The sequence below is a fragment of the Carex rostrata genome, chromosome 10, assembly GCF_964058835.1.
Source record: "Carex rostrata chromosome 10, lpCarRost1.2, whole genome shotgun sequence".
Taxonomy (NCBI): domain Eukaryota; kingdom Viridiplantae; phylum Streptophyta; class Magnoliopsida; order Poales; family Cyperaceae; genus Carex; species Carex rostrata.
This window is the reverse complement of record NC_135927.1, coordinates 5,410,937-5,424,049: the sequence shown is the minus strand read 5'-3', so window position 1 is coordinate 5,424,049 and position 13,113 is coordinate 5,410,937.

The following is a 13,113-nucleotide window of genomic DNA, read 5'->3' as shown; positions in this document are numbered from 1 at the left end:
AGCCGACACTAATAACTGAGAATTAGTGTCGGCTGTTTATAAAAGCCGACACTAATGTCACTAGTGGAAAAACTGAAATCAAGATCGGCTTATCTGAATCGGCTGTAAGAACCAACCGATACTAATACCTATCAGTATCGGTTCTATCACTAAAACCGATACTAATAGCGATTGAAACCACAGAACCTGACCTAATTGCATCGGTTTTAAGCTAAGAACCGATGCAATTAGTTCAGGTTCTGTGGTTTCAATCGCTATTAGTATCGGTTTTAGTGATAGAACCGACACTGATAGTCGCTATTTAGCTTTTTCCAAAGTCTGATTCTTCACAGAATCAGTTTTCTTTCTTCCTCCGTTGGTTGGCGCAGCAGCTAATTTAGTGGGCATTGATCAGCTATCTCACTCTTCTTTTCTCAGGTTCATTAATTGATTGATCATTTCTTTTCTCAAGTTTGATGTTAGATCTAGCACCCTTTAAGCTCTAATTCGGCTCATTTTATAAACCCTAATCTATCTTTTAGGTTTTAATACATTTTTATATTTGAAGCTTTTCTTTATTGTGAAGATGAGGAAATTCATGAAATATATGAACTTTTGATATAACTATATTTGCACATGCATGCTATATATGAGCTTTTGATATATACCCATATATACCCTAGCATGCATCATATATATGTTATATAGGATTTGGCTAATATGCTATATATGGGTTGCATAGAGGCCTCCCATGCTACGGCTCAAATTTTTTTGGCTAATATGCTATATAATCGGGATTGATAATGTGGAAGACGAAGAAGCGTACGATCATTTTGATGAGATACCACCGTTTTCTACTGGCATGGCATCTCTACCGGGCGCTGAGGATAATGAAACAGGTCACATGCGCATCGATCATGATGAAGGAGAATGGGTTGAAGAAGTTTCCATTGGCAAGTCATAATATTGGTATGTCATACATTTAATATTGGTATGTCAAAAAATATAAAAATGTGAGTTAATAATTTTTAATATTGCTGACAAAAAAGGTACGGGTTTTTTTTTTCAGAATGCATGGAAACACCCGACGATGAGAAGCATGCAAGTTATTCTTCAACACTTCTTGTAGCTTATTTTTTTTCATGTTATATGTAATTTATTAGCTTATTTTTAAATTTTTAATGTTATTATTTTAGTAGCTTATTTTATTTAAACTAATAACACACTATCATAATTTTTAAACTAATAACACACACATAAACATCCTTTTTTTAAAATTTTAAAATAACATACACCATCATAAATAAAAAGCACAATTTTAAATTAATAGCACTATCAGCATCGGTTCCTAGCTAAAGAACCGATGCTGATAACACATAAACATGGTTTTTATATTTTAAAAAAACAAATAAAATACAAAAATAAAAAATAACACATAAACATTTTTTTTATATTTAAAATGACATACACATTCATAAATATAAAATAACACATAAAAATCCTTTTTTTAAAATTTCAAAATACAAAAATATAAAATAACACATAAACATCATTTTTTTTTATATTTAAAATGACATATACCTTCAAAAATAAAAAAGCACTATCAGCATCGGTTCCTAGCTTAAGAACCGATGCTGATAGTAATCCACATTATTTTAAAAAAATAGCACTATCAGCATCGGTTCCTAGATTAAGAACCGATGCTGATAGTGATCAGCATTGGTTCTTAAGCTAGGAACCGATGCTGATAGGCTTCCCTCTCCAACCGGCGCCTCTATATTCTTTAAAACTTACAAATTTTTCAAAACACACCCAAAACCTCAAAACCCTCTCCTCCGCCGTGACCTAGCCCTGATTTCAAACCTCAAAACCCGTTTCTGTGTTCTCTTCTCCGCCGTGACCTAGCCGTGACCTAGCCGTTTCCATTGCTCTTCTCCTCCGCCGCTCCGTTGGCCCGGTCCTGTTTTCTCCTCCGCCGGCTCCATTGCTCGGCCTTCTCCTCTCAGTCCACTCGCCTCTCATTTTAGGTAAGTTTGCTATCTTAGTTTTGCTATTTTAAGTAGTTTCAAATTATCAAATCAAATCAATTCGGTTTCAAATCAACCAAACCGAATTTATAAATTGTTTACAATTCGGGTACCAAACCGAATTTAGAAATTGTTTTTGAGATTTGTTTGACATTTGAGAGAAATTTGTTAGAAATTTTTTAGAAATAATTTGATTAATTCGAGTACCAACTATTTTAAGAATATACTTGTTAGAAATTTGTTACAAATTTGATAGATTAGGGTACCAATTTAAGAGGTACCAATTTGAGAAATAATTCGGGTACCAATTTAATTCGGGTACCAATTGAATTTAGAAAATTCTTGTTACTAATTCTTGTTGAGAGATACATTAGAATTTCGGTTGTTGTTGGTACTTAGCTTAAGAACCAAAATAAATGTTGTTGGTACATTAGAATTGTTGGTACATTAGTAATTGTTGGTACATTAATTAGAATAATTGTTGGTACCTAGCTTAAGAACCAAAATAATTGTTAGACATTTGGAAATTGTTGTTGGTACATTAGAATTTGGGTTAATAATTGGTTTAGTTACCAAACAAAAATAATTGGTTTGGATTTATTTGTTGATTTAATTTGAATTGGTTTGAAGTTAGTTTGGATTTATTTGGACTTTGAATTTATTTGGACTTGGATTTATTTGGACTTGCAAATTCAGATATGGAAAGCAATACTGAGACAGCCTCGGCTAAGAAACGAGGAAGAGGGCCTAATGCAATTAAGGAGAAGTTTAACGAGAAAGTGAAACAGCTGGAAGTTGACAAGTTTAACAGGCCGGTTGTTACTAGGGATACAACGTCTTTTCCAACGGAATTCGGTATATTGGTGAGAAGGAATATTCCTATAAGTTTCCAATTGTGGAAAGATGTTCCAGAAGAGAACAAGCTGAAAATATGGGAAACACTGCCGGTTGTTACTAGGGATACGACGATGTTCTCGGAAAATCTCTGCCAAATCCGGAACATCCTGGGAGGGTGAGAGGAGTGGGAGGTTTGGTTCCTATCAGAAAAACATACGAGAAGAGCTCAATAAGGAGGAGACGCGCTCCCTCGAGTTCCGAAGCAAAAATGAGGGAAGAACTGAGGGAAGAAATGAAGGAGAAAGTAAGAGAAATAGAGGTGAGACTAGAAGCAAAAATGAGGGAAGAAATGAAGGTTCAACTTGCACTTTTGGTTCAGCAGTCAATGGGCCAACAAGTTCAGACGTTTACCCCAACAGTCCTTCAGAGCAGCAGCCAACCAGTCAAACCAATTGCAGATCTTTTCGAGTATACTGAGGTAATGCAAATTCAAATTCAATAATATTCAAATTTCACCATTTATTTTCCATTACATGTTGTACTGTTCATACGTTTTAGTTTATTCGAGTAAATACATATATCTGAACAGGAGGCAGAACTAAGCTGCAAACTCCAGGCAGTTGTCAATGGGAACACTGTTACAGTAGCCGTGGGGACAATTCATGTTCCAGTTGCACCCGGTGGAACAATTCACAGCAGGCCGATGCCGCTCGACCATGCAAGAGTAATGGTGGATGGTATTTTCGATGCGGATTTCATAGATAACCCATTACCTGTACCAAATGGCGAGCAGGAAACCCTAAAGGATGCCCTCGGCAGTTTCACTGCATGGCCGATGTCCATGATAGTGATAGGTTCAGCTGTGGTATATTATTATTACAAGTTCTTATACTTCCGAATTAGTATCTGTGTGATAGAGTTATAGATGATTTTGGATTTTACTTCAATTTATTATGAAATTTTGCAGGAACCAGGCAAAGAAATGATTATTCCCGGAGGTCCGAAAGCAACGAGTCACTGCAAGGCATTTGATGGTATCAATTTTGACAAGCTGGGACAGACATTCAAGCATATTCGTGATCAGTTTTTTGAGCTAGATGGCAGCCCAATCGAAATCGATTCCCCAGCTGATCTTTTATGTTCAGATGACTCCATACGCGTCTATGCAGATGATTATGCGGCCTTGCTTACTCCACGAGAGTGGCTCACTGTACCAGTTGTTCAGATCTGGATGCTGTGAGTTAATATTTGTAATAATTGCAGAATTTTAGTACTTGTAATTCAAATTTCACAAAATTGAGATCACCTTTGTGTCTTTATTTTGTAGGTATTGGCACAAATACCTCAAGGAGGAATATCCCGGTGAGCAGGTTGGTTTCATGGACCCCAGTCAAACGAATGCCACCTTGTTGAATGATGACCGAGGACGTGTTCTTCAATACATAGGGAAAACACTCAGAGAAAATCGGGACAAGAGATTAATCTTCATACCATACCATCAGATGTTAGTGTTACATATATATATATTCTAATTTTATTATATTTCTTTCAATTCATATAAATTGAATAATATGACATGCTACAAACCTAACATGCATAAATCATTGGATATTGGTTGTACTTATGCCAACAGAACGTTCATTGTACGTGTACGATTCCGATAAGAAGTGTAAAAGAATGCTGATGATCAGTGCTGCTATCGAGGAGTAAGTGCCTTTCCTAAATTTTACGTTTTGTTTAGAATACTAATGATTTTATTATTATATTATCATTTAAAAAATGTCTCGCAAGTACGGATTGTTCAATGTTTTCATATTTCAACAGCGTCTTCATAAAGGAAATGGGTGCTTCTTTAACGGTTCGTAACGATTGCAAGGTAATAGTTCCTATTGCGATATAATTATAATGAATATACATATAAGCCATTTGTATGCTCGTAATACAAACATTTTATTTTTTTGAAACTTGTTATATAGTGCCCACAACAACCAGCCGGCTGGGAATGTGCATATTATACCATGTTGCTCATGCAAGACATAATAAAGCACTGTCTCGATGTTTTTCCGCAATTGAAGGTATATATGCATTTATAAATTTTTCAAAAATAAGAATTGTTGCTTCAAATATAATAAAATACACAATTTAATTGTATATATATGCTATTCATAAATTCTAAAAATGCAGGATATTCCCGCTAAATATACGGTACAACGCTTGGCCGAGTTTCGCCAAATGTGGGCCCAAGTCTTGCTGAAAGAAATTAAGACGAGAGGAAGTTAGGAACAAGAATTTTTTGTAATAAGTTAGGATGTGTATGATATATAATTAATTTAGGATGTGTTTTATTGATAATTAATTTAGGATGTGTTTTATTGAAAATTAATTTAGGATGTGTTTTATTGAGAATTTAGGATTTGTGATAATTTGAAATTTTGGCCAGCTAAATAAATATGGAAGCTGGCCATTTATTAAAAAATATTTTTTAAAAATTCAACAGAGTATCAGTATCGGTTCTGACGTAAGAACCGATGCTGATAATATTTTACTGAATTTAAAAAATATAATTTCAAATATACATCTGTATCGGTTGTACTGTACAACCGATGCTGATAGTATTTTACTGAATTTTAAAAAATCTAATTTCAAATATACATCTGTGTCGGTTGTTAATTACAACCGATGCAGATAGTAACTAGTAGTATCGGTTGTAACAACCGATACAGATTTGTTTAGTATTTGTATCGCCCTCATCAGAATCGGTTGTGAACCGATACTGATATATTTAAATAACCGATGCTGATTCTATTTTTTCCAATGGTGTGTATTAGTGTCGGCTCTTTATAAACAACCGACACTAATACTTAACAATTAGTGTCGGCTCTTTATAAACAGTCGACACTAATACATTAGTGTCTCCTTTTTATAAACAGCTGACACTAATTCTCAGTTATTAGTGTCGGCTATTTATAAACAGCCGACACTAAAGCTAAAAAAAATTCATTTTAAGTCCCGCGCACCTCTTTCAAATGCACGCCTAGGGTTTAAAACATCTCCTTCACTTCGCTTCACGCTTCTCTCCGATCTGATTTTCTCAAACCGAGCCGCTTCTAGGCGAATACCAGAAGATGTAATGCAATATGGTCCTGCGCATGCTTCACGAAAAGGGGCGTAACTTTTGATCCTTTCGTCGGATCGGGCTGAAATTTTGACAGGAACTCCACAGCCCAAAACCGGATCCGAAATGAATCTATAACAAATCCATAGATTCGTTTCGCCCATCGTGAGCTCAGATTCGCGATCCGAGTCTTCCTTCATGGACTTTTGGTATAGTCTTTATAATTTTAGAGTTTTTAGGGTCTTTTATGTATCTTTTATGTATTTTCTGTTTTAGGGTTTGTATGATATTTTATTTAGGGTTATTTATCTACAATTTTATGTATTTTCTGTTTTAGGGTTTGTATGATAACAATAAATGAGCAATTTGGATGATATTTTATTTAGTGAGTGTTATTTGTAAATTTTGATGAATTATTTGATATCTTTGTTTTATATATAGTTCAGCAAAAATATATGAGCATTCCAGAACAAAAATTTTCATTTTTAGAATTTTCTATGATTTATAGTGAATTTTTTAAATTTATTTAAAAAAATAAAAAAACATTAGTGTCGGCTATTTATTAAAAAGCCGACACTAATAAGTATTAGTATCGGCTATTTATTAAATGGCCGACACTAATACTTATTAGTGTCGGCTTTTTAATAAATAGCCGACACTAAAAGTTAGTATTAGTGTCGGCTATTTAATAAATAGCCGACACTAATGGCTTACTTTTAGTGTCGGCTATTTATAAAGTATTAGTATCAGCCCGATTAGTGTCGCCTAATGTTCGACACTAATACCCATAAACAGCCGACACTAATTCCAAGTTCTCCACTAGTGGGACTATATAAAATGGATCCAGTTTATAATTAATTATTGCATTTTCAACTATCAAATTAACAATAAAAACAGAAACATTGACAAAACTATTTCGCTGCAACAGTTTAACTTAATTCCTCCAATTGTTAACTTAGGAATATCAAAATAATAAATCTGTAAAATTACTATTTAAATTATAGAATCATGCTTACAATTTAATTTCAGTAATTTTAAGTTTATCATGATATTATTTTGCTCTTTCGTTAATTTTTTTTTCTTCGGATAGACTTATTAATTCTACAAATTATAAACTAATTAAAATTAGTATTTTAATTTGATCAAATTCAGATTACGGGTTATTGCCTTAGATTGTTGGAAAAATATTAACTAACCAACTAATTTAAATCTGAAATTTGATCAATAAAATAAATTAAAATATAATTAAAATTTAATCAAGAATATAGTAATTAAAACTTTGTTACCCGGAGCTGCAAAATGCGGACCTAAGCACAAGAATAATCAGTTAAGCTTGCTCCAAGTTATGCCGGTATTCCTCTACCTTCGGGCGCAACCGTGGTAGAGGTTGATGTAGCTTCTTTCAACAATGATTGCAGAATAATATGTTTTCTATAAAGAAAAAATATTTATTTGTGGGAGAATAGAAATTGAATTTATGAAATATGGAGCTAACAGAAAGAAGAGAGTATATCGATTATTGGATGATTGCTCTCCAAATGGTATGTCTTATTTATAGGCAAATAACATAGATGTCAATAAATTTGTACATTCATAACAATTAAAATGATATTCATTATATTACCGTTTTTATTAATGGATATGAACGGATCATACAGCAGCTCAAACGGATCAATTTATTTGAACGTTTTTGAAGCTGGAGCATTTATTATTTTAATTTGTATATGAATGTATCAATGAGTTACCAGCTCATTATAAATTATTAATTTGACCTTCTGTGGAAACAAACAATGAGCTTGTATATGATTTCACTAATAGCTCCATAATTCATAAAGTTAAAAAAAATTTAATATTAAAAAAATGTCTCACAATAAACCAAACTAAATTGAAAGGTATATGTCAAACACGACAGATACGAGTATGTGTAAAGATAGATGTGGGTTGATGGTGGGCGTCTGTATAGGCAAGCATGATGGTATCTTTTCGTGTTACCTGACCTAGTATTTGTAAAGATTTGGAAACCAATTATTCCTGCTTATAATTATTTGATTTTCATTTATGGTTTTCTTGTTGATTACCGTTTGACTGTCAATGATGAGCATTGCATTTAATGTCAATAAATGTTGAATGGTAATATATGGCTAGCAAAACAGAATCATGCCAACACAGAAAAACAGTCGGTGTTGATGCACAACACTGACTGTTTAGAAAAACAGTCGGTGTTGGTGCTCAACACTGACTGTTTTTGAAAAGAGTCGGTGTTGATGTCAACACTGACTGTTTTTTAAAAGAGTCGGTGTTGGTGCTCAACACTGACTGTTTTTGAAAAGAGTCAGTGTTGGTGGTCAACACTGACTGTTTTTGAAAAGAGTCGGTGTTGGTGCTCAACACTGTCTGTTTTACAAAAGAGTCGGTGTTGGTGCTCAACACTGACGCTTTAAAACAGTCAGTGTTGAACCGAACACTGACTGTTTTTAGAGAGTCAGTAAAAGAAAATCTTCACAGGCGCTAGTTTTACTGACGCCACTATAACAATCGGTGTAGGGGTATTTTAACAATCAGTGAAGAGGTTTTTTGAACTAGTGAATATATAAAAGAAGGTTTATAAATTTAGTACATTTCATTTTCATTTTTTCTTTACTGTTTGATTTTATACTATTTTTTTTCCAAAAGAAGTGGATATGCCCCACCAATTTTCATTAAAAAAATCGAAACCATTACATTGTTTATAAAATCTGGTACCTAAACCAACAAACACAAAGCAACCTAGCTTAATATTCAACAAATACCAGCATCAACATACAACTATCTAAATAATTTCATTCTCGGGAAGCAGGGCCTCCGTCAGTACTTAATTAAAGCGGAATCCATAAACAATAGCAAAAATCCCCGAGCTCAATTTTGTAAATGTTAATTGAAGCGGAATACAGCGCGTCTCATTTTGTAAATGTTAATAAAAAAAATTGAGAACATACTTAAGGAATACAAGTAATTCATCAATTATATTCAGTTTAAGAACATAAATTATTTATTTATTCAGAAAAAATCTAGCTTGGAACAAATCATCTATAGATTATTCCCGGTTTAATCATAAAATTAATGTTAGAATTTTACATCACCGCTATATTTAAATACATTTTAAGTGCTTCACGACATCATTAATTAATTAAAGCATTTCAATGCATTCATTAAATGGATGATTTGAACACAATATATCCAATTAATTTATAGTAAAAGTTCTCCTTTTAAAATGTATTAATGTTCTCTCAACTTTTTTTTGAACTAGGTAATAACATAATTCAATATGTAAAATTGATACAATATCTATAATCACACTGCCGATTTCATCCCTGATCGTTGCTATATATAATTAGTAACTGAAATCTCCATCATTCTTTCACCAGCACTGCTAGCAGCACCCGGGCATGTTTCTTTGAACTAGGTAATCACTTGTTTCGACAGCACTTACCACCACAGCAACCAGAAGCGTGAATAGAACTTGAATGACAACATCCTCCTGGCCCTGAATTTGTGCAAAAGTTGAGAACATATGAATGACTATGGAGTTATACTAAACAGCGTATAAAGAAACAAGGAGGTTATTCATGTACAAATTAATAAAGCAACAGTTAAACATTCTATAATTGTTGATTAAATTGTAAAAAAATAAAAATAAAAATTAATTTTTTTTTAAATAAATACTGTTGGAATTTAATTCTTAGAAAGAGTGCGGATCCTAAAAAAAAAAAAAAAAAATCCATTTTTCATACAAATAGCTATTTAGTATTTTCGAATTAATACTATAGTGTGAATAAGATAACTTTTTGAGATAAAAATTCAATTAAACTAAATTTTAAATATCCAAAAGTTATTGTAACACATTTTTTTCCCCGAAACTTAGTGTTTACTATTACTTCTTTTTTCTTTCTTTTTTACTTTACTTTTAAAAAGAAAGACTAGATTTGTAATGGAGAGAAATGGTTCTTTTATTGGTTTTCAAAATACCATAATTACTGTGGACTGTACATGATTATTAAGTCACACGGAACAAGAAATGCCATTTACCTTTTGGTTTTGATTCAAAGATGGGAACAAAAGCAGAACGTGAGGCAGCATTAATCGCCACAACACTGAGAAGCAAAAATAGAATCATGAGTTCACTCCTCATTGTGCTCTAAAAAACTCTACACACTACTATCTAGTTTCGTTTGATTTCTTTCATCTTCATCATTTTATATAGAAAATTATAACAAGACAGAGAGAAAATCAACGCCCCAGTCAAGTCCCTCCCAGCCTCTATTTTCCCAAGTGTGAATTAATTTGTCTCGGTACAGAATCATACCATTAACTTGATTAATTTTTTCTACATAAAAGGAGTCATAACAAAATTCCAATCAAAATACAACGCTTGCAAATGTCAAATTACATGTGCTGCTTAGCTGTATTACTTAAATAAAATCGTCAAGTTTGAATTTCTAGTGTAGCTATCTTTTCATCGTAGAATTGTAGCACCCACAAACGAAGATTCAGTACAATTCAACTTTATCCGGAAACAGTTCTTACGTAGGTTGCTTTCACCGTATAAACAGTTGCCTGACTGATATGAAAGGCAGGCCGCACAGCCCATATTGACCATGGTCACCAAACCATTTCCCTGCCCATCGATTCAAACAACTTGCACACACAAACCATCGGTTCCCTCGAAATCCATCCAAAAAGATGACGGGTTTTGGTCTTTCGTTGGGTAATCCAAACATTTGTTTTTCGAGATATTATCTGATGATATGACACCAATATTTATTGAATTTAAATATTACTGAATTTGATAAGAAATTAATTAGATTTAAGTTAATTAGCTACTCCGATTGATCTGTATCTCATAAATTTGATTTGATTGCTATTCATTATGTCTTGTTCGGTTTTAATATCATTAGCTTGAGTTTTGAGGACAAGATTTTTTTGAAAGAAGAAAAAATTGTGACACCCGTAATTTTAATAATTTTATAAAGTTATTTGAACTTATCTGTAATATTGAAAACCTAAAAGTTTAAATTACAAAAATGCAAAACATAAAAAAAAAAAAACTATCGTGGCATTTTAGCCCACGTGGCCCCATGCATGGGAACTCCCACTTTTAACCGACCTCTCCAACTTTAAAAAACTTAATCTCTATCTTCTTCCTTTTTAGGTAAAACACCCAGTAGGCTTTAGATTAGATCGATCATGAACATTCACTACATCGATATTAGATAATTAAGCAACACTCAGAGGGTATGTAAATTACATAAACAACTCTTTGTAGTCTAGCTAAATTGGACAGTTGTGGAGCCTGTATACTTTGATCCCTTTGAATATGAAATAGAGGTGTGTGGAAAGAAAAAAGAAAAATGAATTGAAATTATGTTAGAAGAAAAATGAAAACGTGAAATGAATTTTTTCGCAAGTTCTTCATCAATACAAAGTCAAAATATCATAAGTTTTTTAATATTTGACTATTAATTTTGAATCTATGATTGTTTAAGAAATGGAGATATTCGAACACTCCATCAAGAATATAACACAAGATTAGGATGTAATTATTACAACAAAATATATTCATTGCATGATTATTAGGACATAATATATCCAAATAATTTATAGTACAAGTACTGTAAAATATCTATAATTATTGTATCAACACAAGCTGAAATAAAAATGATACAATATGTAAAATGTACGTTGTCTTGTCTTCAACTTGCTTTAATTAAACTAGGTGATAATAAATCATCCATACGCAATTGTTGCCATTAGTTTTGAGAAATCTCCATCATTCTTTCACCAGCATTGCTAGCAACACCCTACTATGGGCAGTGGCATGATGGATAGATAGTAGAAGTTGGAGGTTGAGTTGGGTTATTCGTGGTACAGCAAGAAGGACCTCCTGAAAATAATATAATTATTTTTAATTTGGATGCAATGCAAACACATTTCTTTCTTCTGATAGTATCTTTAATTAGTATTTTACTACTAATATAACTTTCATTGAATGTGTTTGGAACGGTGAATGAATAATGCAAGTATAACACTATTTTGGTTAATTAATATGTGAAAATAGTGTAGAAAAAATGTTAATTCGGATAATATAGAAAAATTGTTAATTAAGTCCTATTTCTATAAATAAATATTGTTGGAATTTAATTCTTAGAAAGAGTGCTGATCATAAAAAAAAAAAAAATCCAATTTTCATACAAATAGCCATTTAGTATTTTCGAATTAATACTATAGTATGAATAATATAACTTTTTGAGATAAAAATTCAATTAAACTAAATTTTAAATATCCAAAAGTTATTGTAACACACTTTTTTTCCCCAAACTTATTGTTTACTATTACTTATCTTTCTTTTTTCCTTTGCTTTTAAAAAGAAAGACTAGATTTGTAATGGAGAGAAAAAAAAAATTTATTGGTTTTCAAAATACCATAATTACTGTGGATTGTACATGATTATTAAGTCACACAAAAAAAGAAATAACATTCACCTTTTCCTTTTGATTCGAAGATGGGAAGAAAAGCAGAACGTGAAGCAGCATTAATCGCCACAACACTGAGAAGCAAAAATAAAATCATGAGTTCACTCCTCATTGTGCTCTCAAAAACTCTACACACTACTAGTAGCAATAATAGTATTAGTTTCGTTTGATTTCTTTCATCTTCATCATTTTATATAGAAAATTATAACAAGACTTAAAGAGAAAATCAACGCCCCAGTCAAGTCCCTCGCAGCCTCTACATTCCCAAGTATGAATTGATTTGTCTCGGTACAGAATAATGTCGCTAACTTGATTAATTTTTTCGACATAAAAGGAGTAATAACAAAATTCCGATCAGAATTCAACGCTTGCAAATGTCTAATTACATGTGTTGCTTAGCTGTATTACTTGAATAAAATCGTCAAGTTTGAATTTTGAGTGTAGCTGTCTTTTCATTGTTGATTTGTAACACCCAAAAACGAAGAATCACTTGCACATGTACAATTCAACTTTATAAACAGTTGTTTGACTGGATCTACGACCAATCGTTTCAACGGTCAATATATGATTGCTCATGCCAAAGGCAGGCCGCACGGCCCATATTGACCATCACCACCAAACCATTTCCCTTACCGAGTATCAACAA